Source organism: Amphiura filiformis, chromosome 16 (assembly GCF_039555335.1).
Source record: "Amphiura filiformis chromosome 16, Afil_fr2py, whole genome shotgun sequence".
Taxonomy (NCBI): Eukaryota; Metazoa; Echinodermata; class Ophiuroidea; order Amphilepidida; family Amphiuridae; genus Amphiura; species Amphiura filiformis.
In genome coordinates, this window is record NC_092643.1 from 18,514,292 (window position 1) to 18,529,105 (window position 14,814).

A 14,814-nucleotide genomic window follows, 5' to 3' on the forward strand; every position below is an offset into this window, starting at 1 on the left:
TTTTGAAGGATTTTTCAACAATTTGTGTGCTTTGTTTTTCTTGGCTAATAAAAATGATGGTATTTCGTTTTAATATATGGTGTTTAGTTGTGTAATTTGATTGATTAAACATGTGTACATCTCAATTCATTTTACTACCTAAATATACAAGAATTCACCTGCCCTGGCATACCTAATATATGGAGAGGTCAAACAGGTTATTAGTTACTGTCAATATTAATATTTTGCAACATTTATAATGAAAACAATTAACACTGAAGACACCCTATGGAACCTGCTACAACTTCAGAACAAGTCCTCAAACGTTCGAAATTTGTAGTTACTACAACTAATAGTTACTACAAATTAACTGAGGCCAACGTGAAGTTGATAAGTTTACAGATTGAGTATGCCTGGTCGAGCACCCTCACAGACCAGAATGTAGTGAGGGTGCTTGGTATATCCGCCATGTTTCAAATACATGGATGGCCAGCATCATGGCCCGCAAATTTAAGCTTTATGAGAAGCCTATTTTAGTTGCAAAATGAGAACACAGAGTGGCTTATCTTTAACCCACATTCTCAATCTCTCATGCTAGAGGTTAAAATAAAACGATCCCTAACTAATTATCAAAAGATCGTAAATTTAATTTCTTGAACGTGCCGGCGAAAAGATTTGTTTACAAGTAACAATCCTTGTTCCGACACCGCTGCCATTCATTCGGCCAACCACATGATCACTCAGGTGATTGGACGATCGATTGCGTTAATCTTATCCAGGTTACCGGGCCATGCCTAATGGCGATACTCGAGTCTTGGAAATATTTTTCAACCACATTGCAAAATGATCGGAAATACACCATCAAGGCAACTCGATCGGTAAGCATCATTGAAACTAAGCAATATTTACTTTTAGTATTTCTTCTTTTAATTTCGTCGATAAAATTGTAGTTTATAGTTTTGATTAGTTTGATGAGAGTGGATTTAAAAACCAGTCCACTATAGAAAAAATATTAAATTCGTGTACATCGCATCGTGGAACATTCAACTACGCTTGTTACTCCGCGACTAATCATGCTAACTACACGCGAGTACAACGCTACTCTACGCGTCCATATTAGCGAGGCTATCTGCGTACAACTGCTTATTACGCACAGCCACGCAAAGAGTATGTTCCACGATGTACACGAATTTGATAATTTTTCTATAGTAGACGTTGTAATTGACAGTTTGACATTTCCGACGGAGGATGTGAATTCATTAAGATGTGGCGATCAATTTCACGATTTAAATCTTTCCTTTGGGGCGATTTCCATTTCTTAATTGCTATCATTTAAAGCCTGAAAGCATCAATACTAAAGATAGGCCATCAGTCGATTGTGCAGATATATGTTAACATTGGATTCCATTTCTTGTTTATTGTTCACTGTATAGAAAAGCCTCTTCTGTTTTGCTCGAGAACTCTAGCTTCGAATTTGCACACGATAGTTACGCATTCTGGATCTGGAAAATACTCCCAACGCTTCCTGATTGAAGCCAGACGAGAGGGATGGGTGTGCGCATGTGCTATTTAATCTTGTTGGTTGCTTGATGCAGTAGACGGTGAGATGTAGTTTGTCACTGCTGACTTGAAAAGTAGTGTGTCGTTGATATTGACGATGTGTTCGGGGAGTGAGTTCCAGTCATTTATGGTGCGTGGAAAATATGATTGAAGATAGTAGTCACTTCTGCCGGTTGGTTTGATGTAACTGTGTGTATGATTTAAATGGCTTGCTGAACGGCGTGATCAGGCCGGTTGTAGGAACGATCCTGCGGGATGGCTACCTGACCCTGACGAATCTTCTGGAGCATAGTTAGTCTTGCTATCTTCCTTCGGTCTTGTAGTGGATCCCATCCCAAGTTGGAGAGCATTGATGTTACGCTGCTGGTCTTTCTATAGTCCTTGTAGACAAAACCGGCGCCTCTGCGCTGTATGGATTCAATTTTATCCACTAGGTCTCCAACATGAGGGTCCCACACCGTCGAACAATACTCGAGGTGGGGCGTACAAGGGCCTTGAAGGCTGAAGCTTTCAAGTCACGGGTACAGGAATGTAGATTGCGTCTGATGAAACCCAAAACCTTGTTGGCCTTGGCAGTGGTTTTATTGATATGATTGGTCCATCTAAGATCGTGGGAAAGCTCTACCCCTAGGTATGTGTGAGAGTTGGTCTCTTGGAGTGTTCTGTTACTAAGTTTGTATTTATGTTGTTTGGGTGTTTTGGAACGAGTGACTTTGAGAGTGGACCATTTGTCAGTGTTGAATGTCATTTGCCAGTTGTCTTGCCATTTGGTGAGTGTGTCAAGGTCGTGTTGTAAGGTCTGCTGCATCGGAGTCATTTTTGATGGTGTGGTACATGGCGCAGTCATCTCAAGCGAACAGTCTGACTGTGGATGAGATGCCGTGAGGGAGGTCGTTGATGTAGAGCAAAAAGAGGAGTGGGCCTAAAACTGTGCCCTGTGGCACGCCCGACCGAACATTGGTCCAGTCTGAGTGCTCTCCATCAACGACCACCCTCTGTTTACGTTTGGTGAGGAAGTTTGAAATCCATGTATTTAAGTTGCCAGTGATGCCGTATTTGTCAAGTTTGTATAAGAGTCTGTTGTGGGGTACCGTGTCAAAAGCTTTACTGAAGTCCATTATTATGATGTCAGTCTGTGTGCTGTTGTCAAGTGAGCGTAAAAGGTCGTGTGTGGTGAGGAGCAGTTGAGATTCACATGAGTGTTTTGTACGAAAGCCATGTTGTTTGTCTGTGAGTATGTTGTGTCGGTCAAGATGTCTCATGATGTTGCTGTGTATGATGTGTTCCATGATTTTGGAGCAAATGGAGGTCAGGGATACGGGTCTATAATTGCCAGGGGTGGTCTTGTCGCCTTTCTTATATGGTCGAATCCAACCAAAAGTGTCCACGGGCAAAAATAAAAGTCCGAAATAAAAATGTCTCCACAATTTTTTCCTTTTGCCCATTGATTGATGACATATTGGCCTTATAGGAACCAAAAGTGCCATTACTAATCTTGAAAAATAAATCCAGGACGTGTGATAGTAAATGTGATATCAAAACGCAATGTTACCTACTGAATACCACTAGGATGCTTTCACTATCGCAATACTAATCAACCTAAAACATATGGAATATTCCCATTAACGTTTTTTTCGTGTAATGTAGACCACAGGGTGTCAGGAAAATGCTAGCTCAACCAGCAAATATTTGTTTTTATTTTTATAACGCGATCAATATGATCTTTGTCAATTTATGCTAGTTTATTTTTGAAAATGAAGTTTAGGTCAGTTTCTGTATTTTATTTATCAAAATGAGTATGAATCAATTGACACATTGTATAAGAACGAGTAGGATATGGTCATTTTCACAGTAAAGGGTGTAACTTTTGATTTTTAGGGTCAAAATTTCAAACCACTTAAATATGTTTCTGTTTACTGTAATCATGCATAGAAGCAACTTAAATTCCAGTAAAATAGTGTTTCAAGGCTTAAACCTTTTGATTTCTGATAAAAAATTTGACATTTCCATAACATTTTGATTAAAAAAAAAAAAAAAATGTATTTTACATAAGCTCAGAAAATTATGACATGAAAGCTGGAATACATGTGAAATCCCATTCCAAAGTAAGTCAACAGATATAAGTTAAATTTTATACCATGTTTTGCTATGTTTGTAATTGCAATTTTGAAAATTTTTAACATCAAGGGTCATTTGCAATGGAAATTTCCCAACCTTAAACATATTTTTAAAGTTTTAATTGGGTTCCTAAAATAATTTAAATGTCTAACTTCATGTACAAATACTACTTGATGAAAGGAACCTCCCAGCCAAGTTTCACAGAAATTGGAGTTATTTTTTAGAATTGGCAATTCAAGCGATTTGTGTTTCGGAGGCTTCAGTTAACAACACAGGTGATCATAAAAGTAAAATATTTGGCTAACTACTACAAGTTGACATGAAAAAATAGGTAAAAATATCACAATTACCAATTTTCATGCTTTGCTTCTAAGTATTGAATTTCAGTTGTGACAAAAATTAAATTATCACAGCAAGTCATTTTTTTTTTTTCGTAGGCTTCATGTTTACAATGGTTAAACATTGCAGATGTAGTTTTTTTTTAAACAACACTGTTGGGATCATCTAAGCTGTTATTTTCTTGTGTGTATTGAATCAATGATTCTATCGGCAGATATTGCAGATTTATAACATGATAATTTTTCACCCATTTGTTAAGTATGGTGTTATTTGCATGTGAAGCCTCCAACGGGCTTTCTTGGATATCAGTATATTTTTCAAGCATTAACCATAATATCAATTTTTTTTTTAATTTATGACATTCTGCACATATCATGCAACAATTACAATGCAGATATCAATATGGAACATACCAATTTAGATATGCATGGATGATAATTAAGTTTACTGTTGTTTCGGAGGCTTCATTTGTTTCGGAGGCTTCAATTGTTAACGGAAAGTTTGTATTGGGTCCCATTTTCAAACGGTGATATATATCTCCATGATTTAAAAACAAGTGACTTGAGGATCTACTTTGCTACATTTTGATCAATAGATTGGATGAGCTCTTTTATTTATATTTGCCCAAGCTTGCTGAACAGTTTGTTTCGAAGGCTTCAAAAAAGTTAACGGAAAATCGGCTCTTTGAAGTCAAGATTTTATAAAAATTTTAAAAGCTTGCAAATCAACTAATTTTTGTTACCCATTTCAAGTTAAGATATCAACTGTTATGAATCAAGAAGAAGTGAAGAAATAACCAAGAATTATGAACCAAAGCTATACCCACAAAGTTTGTTAACAATTGTTAACGGAAAATGAAGCCTCGAAGCGACAAATATCAAGTCCGGTTCTCAAAAATACAGGGCTGTTCACAATTAAATCTAATGTGGCAGTGTTTACTGAACATATGACTGTACTTTCAGGATAAGAAAAATTATCCATGAACTAACTGAAGAAAACACAGGGTTTTACAAAAATGTTACTGTTTTTTACAGTTTTTCAAAATGGCAATATTAGGTACATTTAAGCCTGCTAAAACTGAACGCAGTAACTCCCGAAGATGATTATGCTACCCAAGGTAGCTGCTAACTAGATGACTTATGTGGCCAAAAATCATGGAATTCTGTGGCTTTATTAGAAAACTACGGATCAAAATGTTAAAAATCCAAAGTTACACCCTTTACCGTGAAAATGACCATATATGTTTTTAAGAATATTAGGAATTATACTGCGTACACCTAACGCTTTTATACAATGAAAAGGTGAAGAAACCCGGTATTCGTAGGTAACATGAGCGATTTAACAATATCTATATTGAGTTTAGAGGTTTAAATTTTGCTATTATGATAATGAATTAATAAAATGGTAGTTTTTAGATCTCTTTCAGATGGTACGTCCAAATGAATAAATGCTATTACCTTAGATCAAAAATTTTTGATGCTTTTAGCAAGATGTTGACCACTTCATTTTGATATACAAGTAGTTAATCAGCAATTTTACATAATAAATAATTGTTGAATGAATCCGTATATGGGTAATAATAGTGTCCTGGGGTACCGCTTAAAGCTTTTGACAATTAATTTCCATTGGTAGGGACACTTCATTACACATGTCATGTATTATGCTGTATTCGTAAGTAACATTTCAGTATTTGTAGGTAAGAATTAGACTTTTGGTGGATATCGCAATCAAAACTTCATTTTATAAAGCACTTTGAATGTATTATTTTCTTTATGTGCGTTTATTGATACTTAAGACCCTATCATGTATTAATAATGTCGGTTCACAGCGGTTGAAAGAGGATTGAAGTAAGAAACAAAGGCACTAAAGTGACTTTAATTTCATTAATTGCACACAAATCGCTTAAAACCGTTATTGCAGACTTGTGAATTCCATCTTGGAGTCAGTTACGTCTTGTGGCATTTCATTTGAGGGCAACTACAATTAGCTTTATACCAGGGTCCATCACTGTGTTGTCTAGATCATGAGACAATGAGAACAGTCGTTTTTTCCATGGTATTCGTGGGTAACCTTGGCGAAAACGTCAAAAGTTACCTTCGAATAAATGAATTTGGACACAAATTACTCAGAAACCAGAAGGTCGGTAAACATTTAAAATGAAGCACACATGACAGTTGACAAATCCAAGTATTTATCCCCTTCTAATCTTCTTTGAATCTGATTTTTCTTTCAAATGAGCAGACCGTCGTCTATTTCAGTACATATTTTTCAAAAATTAAGCCGTATTCAGTTTTGCATGGTGGGCATGTATGTGAATTCGCAACTTTCATTGACATATGATTTGATAGCAAACATACAGGCCTTCGTTATGTACCAATATGGGCATTGGCATGAATGGCGGTGTTTCACAATACTGTCATGATGTCAAATTGTATTCGTAGGTAACATTCGGTTACCGAAATTTACCTACTGAATACTTGCTTTTATTGTTGACATCTCAGAAATATTTAAACGCAGGCTATTGAAACTTGGTAGAAATAAAGAGTGTATTACCCTGCACCTATTGCTTAAATATTGTTTACTATTCTCTCACTTTGTGGAAATGACACAGCTTTTAACATGTATTCGGAGGTAATGCATATTTTTTACCAAACCTACCTTTGTGCCATTTAGAATTTCTGGCAGCTAAACACAATAATAAAGATGTCCGAATGCAATGCATTTCAGTATTGGACATATCAAAGCTTGTATCAATTGTGCATTTATTAGTGATTTCCATTTTTTAAAGATACATCTAGTGCTATGAAAAATTGTATTCAGTAGGTAATGTAAAAAATACAACTCAAAAAATTATCACACAAATTTCATAATTATGTACAAATATGTGAATACACACCTTTCAGGAAATCAATTTAGATTCAATCCAATGACTTCTTTTCATAACTGATTTAGATGTTTTTAAAAATACCTTAAGAAATATTTTGAAAAAATGGGTAAAAATAGCATGTTTTGGGGTCTCTGTGTCTAAATTTTTCACAGAAGGGGGTCTTATTATATATGGCGCGAAGCGTATGATCAAGGCGAATAAATACAATATAAAAACGAATGCCAATTGATTAATACTTTTAAGTTATGGCCCTGAACATGCCGTGTACACTTTTGGTTGGATTCGACCATATATGGGGGAAATATTCGCGGTCAACCAGTCGTCAGGTACAAGTCCGGTGGAGATGGATTTATTGAAGATGAGAGCGAGGGAAGGAGCTATTTAAATCGGCTGCGAGTCTGAGAAGTCTACCTGGGATTCCGTCCGGTCCAGTAGCTTTGTTAGGCTGAAGATCTTTCAGGAGTTTAGCTACTCCCTGAGGCGTGATGTTGAAGCCTGGCATACCTGGATATGATGATGCATCAGGGTCATCGATCTTGGACATGGACTCTTCCTCGGTGAAAACCGACTCAAACTGCCTGTTTAGGACGTTAGCCTTGGTGGTACTATCTGAAAAGAGCTTCCCGTTCTCTCTAAGGCTTTGGATGCCACAAGTGTCATTCTTCAGCCGTTTGATAAAACCCCAGAACTGCTTATAGTCAGGGAGTGAAGGCAGTTTAGGTAGAATTAATTCCTCAATCGACGATTTTTGTACCAGTGGGTGTAGAATACATTGTAGTATTGTATAACAAAAATCGACTAAAATCTACTTTGGGCAAAAAAAATTACAAGCCTTTGAAAATTGCACTTATTCTAACTTTGAGCAAGTTTAATTCAAGAGGTAAATAAAAATACTTTTGCAAAGCGTGGTCGCATCGGCTATCGCGCCCGGCATTACGCGCTCAATACATGAGCGTCAAATTGCGTATATTGCGCATACACCGTGTTCCGCGCTGACTCACATTAATTATAATTATCCTTCCGCTGACACACGGTTCGCAGCCAGTGTGGTTCGCAGCATCGATTGCATATATTTTGCCATTCATTGACGGCGGACTGTTTACGTTTGTTTTGCCAATAGATTAGCTTAGATTTGCGGATTATTAATTGGGAATTTTAGCATAATAGCTTAAAAGATATTTCAAGGTGTCGTGTTAGTCTAAATAATATTATATTATGCACCTATACGCTGCCTGCTATAGCCCACTAGGTCTAATATTAAAAAAAACAAAAACAAAACAAAACATGTCTCTCGTCCTCGGCTCTAGTCCGGGTCTTTAAAAACAAAAAAAGGAAGAGTTGCTTTTTTTATTTCTTATAAATGATCGCAAAATTGGTGCAAATACAAATAAACTTAGGGCTGTTTTAGCGTAGGCCTATACAATAATTTATGTCTAAAAAAAGACAAGGGCTTAGTTATTTTGTTGTTCTGTCTGGGAGGGTAGGGCCCCTCTAAGTAGGCTGATCACAAAACCTTCCATGATGTTTGGTTCTTTTAAGTGGATCGTAGGGCCTATCAGGGTAGCGTGTAGTACGGTACCCCGGGAGCCCGTGTCCAGATTGACCACTTTTTCCCTCGTAAAGCATGAACTGCCAAGATGGTTAAAGTCTAGAAGAAGTAGAGTAGAAACTGGATTTGTCAATCATAAAAATCTAGTCGTTTTTTACTTCAATCCTACTACAAATCTGTCCTTGTAGGCCTACAAATAAATCTATTAAAGCTATAGGTTAAACTAAGTTCCGTCAACTTTCGCTTAGAAATAATATTTGAGCATGCAAGGTTGTTTTAACCGCCATCGATTGTCAGTGACTCAATTTCATGGAGCGATAACATTTCAATCAAATCAATATGATAGGGCCTCATAGGCTACGTTCACGCAGAGGCGACGCTAGAAGGGGGTATGTGGTGTGATACCCCCCTCCCAATACACAATTTTTGTCGGCAAAAATGGACTGTGCTGTCAAAACCATGCGATTGTCAGCAAATGTAGTCAAAGCTATGTGTTTGTCGGCAGAGTCATGTAAAAGATTAATGTGTATAATGTGTTACGAATTTTTGTGCTATTGTTAACGTAGGCCTATTGTTAATGTTATCATGGTTATAGTAGTTACTAATTAAAAAATGTCGGAAACAAATTGGACCGCTAACACCCCCCACACTAAAAAAAATTGGGTGTACAATTCACATATATTTCCGTCGGCAAAACATGCTGTACACCCCAATCATATTATTCTAGCGACGGCCTAGGCCCTGTGTTCACGTTTAATAACTCTTGCTTACATTTCTTCCCGAAAACAAAATGACATTAAATTACCATAAGGACCTATTAAACTGATAACGGATAATATTGCCAACAATTATTTTAATCAACAGATCAACATTTAGGCCTATTGTATAATCATAGATTATGGTATAGGCCTAATTAGTATCAAACACACGCGATAGGCCTATCACAGGTGTAGGCTATAAGCGTGTAGTGTGCCAGCAGGTAAATACGTAGGCCTATAGTCCTATACTATTTGGCCGTCAGTTATATTATACATTAGCAAAATAAAAACACGATAAATCTACTGCATTAGCAAATTGCATATAGGCTTATAGACTAACCGTAGGGCCTAGGCCTAGACCAAACTGTTAGCAGACTAAATGCTTGTTGGACCAAATGGTTTGTAGACCAAGTGGTTTGTAGACGAAATGGGTTATAATTTATTAGACCAATGGTTTTAGACTTATTAGGTATTAAGGGATGGGTTTATATGTGTGTAAATGGAGGAGAAATGGGAGGATTTTGGCATGTTTGCTGTGATTGTTTGCCTAGCAATATTGATCACAAGTACACAATTGATGGTGCATATCAAGGACCAAACTCTATAGTTTTATATTTGAGCACGATCACTTCTGTAAGGTCATGGGAAATTATGTAAATCGGCTTTTATATTTGATGTTGCATATCGGCTCACGCACTTTTTTTTTTACCCAGTATTTCACAAAGTCCCTGTACTCTGATGACCCTATGACCTTTTGCTGGTATGTTGAGCACTTTGAACAATTAATTATAGTACTTACCTCCTACTTTAGGAACATGCATATGCTTTAATGTATGTCGACCATGTCAACAACCCAGTGTAGTTTTACATGGTTGGAAAAGTCTATTTCCTTTAAGCTATTTTGCCAATCATAATTCATAAATTGTCCAACTTTTTTGACAAAAAAAGAGTTTTGCAACTATTCCGCCAGCAAGGAAACACAAATTTATGTGTATCCAGTCGTCCTTTACGTTTAAATAGTTCAGTTTATTGTCAAGTTGTGCCTCTATACGCCATATTTACGGAATTGATGATACGAGCTGATACGGAATTTTTGAACCCACATTTCTTGAAATATACATTACCTTTTTAACTTCTCGCCACGAAATTGGATTCATAAGAAGGTCAAATACAAGCCTTCCATTATGGCTGGTATCATCATCTCGATTGGTGTCTTGAGTTAGTATTATTCCATATTTTGCTGGTAGAAGTTCAATGAAACCCTCCATAATTCACGACTTCTTTCACTTGTGTTATAAACTCGATGTGTTTACTATATTGTCGCTTTCGGGTCCGCGACTAATCGCGGTACCGGTCTATCATTAGCTATTCTATACGCTTTTCAATAGCCTTATTGTGACGTGTGGGAGTTTTAAAAGCCGAGCCATGAACAAAATATAATGCGAGCACCGGGGGCATCAACTTTAGAGGTGACGGTATATGCCTGTCAATATATGCCCCTCTTTTGAAGCCGACTATACCCGATGACCAGGCACCTTCAGTTTTCAAAATATTATACCCAATGACCCCTTTTTCATTTTGATTGTACATAATGACCCTTTTTTTTTATTTTAAAAAAAAACCCAACGTTTTGTACTGATATGCTCTACTTCGCGACGCTTGTAGGCACATTATACCCATTAATTCTAAAGTTGAGTGCCCCGGGGCGATCATACTGCGGGGCCAATGAACAATGAGATAGTGGCTTTTCTGATATAGCTTTGAGGAACTGTTGAAGTATAAATCAGCCAACGAGTAGGTGTGTCCAAATTGCACATCTTGAATTGAGACCAAGACATGCTGTTATTTCTATTGTTATACCGTTCCGGTTGGTTTATTACCTACCATTGCCTACTTAGATGCAGTTCTAAGGTGACAGAGGGACAGGTCTGCAATTCGATTCCACAACCATTCATACCTTTCATCTGTTTTATTATATTATCGTGCGAATTGTTCCGTGGTACCTTACGGGTACCTGAATTTTATTTGAATGAAGATGACTCTGTCATGCTCGGCGTCATATTGCATAATTTCTATACAGTATATGCAATAAACCAACCAGAACAGTATAACAATTGAAATAATAGGCAGTTCTAAGATAGGTTAAGAAGAATATAACGTCACAATTCTGTATTATTATTCAAGGTTGTAACGCGTGTCTATGCTGTCATGTAGGCCTACCTGGCAACAGACACGCCCCAGTACAAACAGATGAAATTTGTAGAAAAGCGTGATTATGACAAAAACATTAAAAATTATACTTTGAGGTATTGTTTTTTAATTTTTGTATGGCAGATCATACATACACATGTGCTGAGGTCAAAAAGGTAAAAATTTAGTTTTTGACCCCTGACTCACCTGTCATTCCAAACAACCCCTTAAACTAAACATGCTAAATGGTTATCGAACCAACTGGTTAAAAAACGGAATAAAGGTGCACGGAAAGAATGCAAAAAAGAGGGGATATGAGAGAAAGCCAATCCACGAGATACTTAGGTCTAGATAACTATTAATTTCCGTTGAAGGCTTCTTGTAATGTCTGATAGGCCTACCGATCTAGTCTGGCCTCTACCATGTAGTTGTAGACCTAATAACTTTTTCATAACAAAGTCCTACACTTTTTGACATTCTTGTCGACCGTTCTGATAAGTTCGTATTTATTTAGGCCGTATTAGTGTTAATGGCTATGGGCTTATTTATAGACATGTAAGGTCTAAATTGATTAGACGTTTAGTACGCCTATACTATAATGACGTATATAGGCATAGGCTTAATGACCAGGCCTAATTGTAATTAATTGGTGAATGACATCGATGTATTTTATACATAAAATGTAGTACTTAAATATTTATTTTTTCGTATCCATTCAACAAATGGGGACATTTTGATTCAGGTATGACAAAAGGGTAAAAGTTGCAAAAACTTTAATTATCTCAAAATGGCCATTTTGGTGATACACCACTATGTCATCCGAGCGAGAAATTATTGCACAAGGTGGCGATCAATTAGACACACTGCCTTCGCGTGTTGTGTGATGTGACGCTCTGGTTTACGCAGTATGCAACGCCAACACGCTCACTTGTTGCGCTGAACGCAAATACAAAACAGTAAGCGTGGACGCGTTAACCATGTTTAAATAAATGCGGCTTAATAGTCGGAAACGTTAAGTGATTTGTGTATTTTACTGTAAAATAGTGATTTTCAAATGCCTGTAGATTTTTTTGCCCAGGGTGGATTTTGGATATGTGATTGAATATTTAAAGCCACGTCTACCAGTACAAAAATTGTCGATTGAGGAATTAATTCCAGCAGACACCCTATCTAGGGCTCTCACTCCCTCACTATTAGGAGATTCGAGGCAGGTGTTGCGGACGTAACTCCAATAAGCCCTTTTGGTGTCTTTCTGGACTTCCTTCCTGACTGTTCTAAACTTCTCCCAGTCGGAGTCTTTGTTGGAATCTCTAGCCCGGTTATACGCGCGTTGTTTGCGGCGTAAGCCACTCCTAACAGTGGAGTTTATCCATGGTGTTTGGTCTCTCTTCTTGATGATCTTGGTTGGAATATGATCGTCCATCGCTTTGAAGACACCATCTTTGAATTCGTTCCATAGGCTGGTGGATGTAGTCTCAGAGTTGTCACGGTTGGTCATAGTCTCAGTCAGGTTCCTAAGGTCTTGCTTGATGCTTTCGTCGTTGGCTTTGTGGAATTGGTAGATCTTTCTTGGTGGAGGTCTGTTAACTTTTGGTTTGGTGCTGAGGTCGATCATTGGTATGCCGTCATGGTCGCTGATTCCAGGCGTCATTGTAACTTTGTTTTAAAACAAGAGTGGGGTGGGTGGTAAGGAAAAGGTCCAGTATGTTGCGTCCTCTAGTGGGTTCAGTAACTAGTTGCTCCAACGAGTGGTCCTGGATGATCTCTATGAACCTTCTGGAGACATTTGGGTACTTAGCTCCTTTTTTCAAGGAAAGAGTATCCCAAAGGATGTCAGGAAAATTAAAGTCTCCAGCTAAGCAGACAACAGTTCCTTTGTCGATGCTAGAGTACTTTACTATGGTTTTTCGGTCGGACAGCGGTGCAATTTTTTACACCGGAGGTTATTTATTCTGTTAATGTTGAAAGTTGGATGAAAGTTATTTCGATGAGTCAACTGTATCTTTTGAGCAACATGTGCGTATTTTGGACAGTTTAAAATTTTGCTGAAGTGTAATTTTAGCAACATTTTCGATGCAATCGCCTGTCGTGATCGGCCGTGTATACTTCTGAACTTCCATTGCTTTACACGGTGTCATGCATGCATGCTTCAGCAAATCCGACTAGATTTTGAATGCAAAGGTCTCTAGCCTAGAATGTGAAGCTATCGGTGAGCAAATTCTTGGCTAGAGTTCTCGAGCAACTTCTGTTGTATCTTGTATTGATTGTATTTCCCACGCATACAGATTACACATTTACAGTTACACAAAAACAGCTGTATTTTGTTGAGTTGTTTAGGGTCCAGGTTTTCAGCAGTTCGACTGAATCGACTCCATGATCGTTCATAATGCAATAAGAAACTTCTTTCAACATTTTTAAATTGGGACAATATAGATTAGAATCCTTACTTACCTAGCAAATAAACACAAAATAATTATTCGTCAGCGCACTCTTTATGTCGTTGTTTTGATTTGATTCCCGATATGGGATGACAGATCGATACGATGACGTTTAAATTTAGAGACGAGCAAATCGATAGTTTCATTGGTTGAAGCGGCACACCACCAGCGCTAAATTTGACATTTTTAAAAATTTGCCCTTTTTGGCAACATGTACTCCCTACTCCAGAAAAATACAGCACTATTTGGGGGAGGTAAAAATATTATCCTGCTTTGCCAAATAAAACATAGCTAATCCTACTTCTAACTGGCGATAAAAGTCCAAATTTAATACTGTGCAATTTGAGGAAAAATGGGCCAAAACTGCAATTTTGCCTGTTTTATTTTCTTCTTGCAATTGCAGTCACAAAATCCAAGACTTGGCACAAGTCTAAGCGTTTAGTAGGCTTTGAATTTGCTCAATTTTGATGATAGAAAGATATTAGAAAATGTGTTTTCCAAAAATTTGAATGCATAGGCCTATATCTGCTGAAATTTATAGTTTTACAAGTCTTTTGGCTTGATTGTTATACAGCATACGTAAATTTGGCACTTGTTTCCAAAAATTGACCAAATATCAAATTCCAGTTAGGAGAACTAACCAAAGGATTAGGATTGAGCTAGGGTTCATTGGGCAAAACAAGATAATATTTTTAATCCAAGAAATTTAGTGCTGTATGCCTGTATTTTTCTCAGTTCCGCATGCGGAATAGTGCAGTAGCGCATAATGCCGCATTGCCGCATAGGCCCTATGCGGTAGGACTACTGCACATAAACAGGTCCCAAAATAAACGAGAACAAACAACAAGAGGAAACTGAATATAATTAATAAGAAAGAAAGAACAGTTTACCAAGCCAAAGTGTTACAAATTAAACAAGACGACAAATAAACAAATATATTGCTAAGCCCTATATACATGTATGAATGAGGCTTCAACTTTGTCAATAGGCCTACTT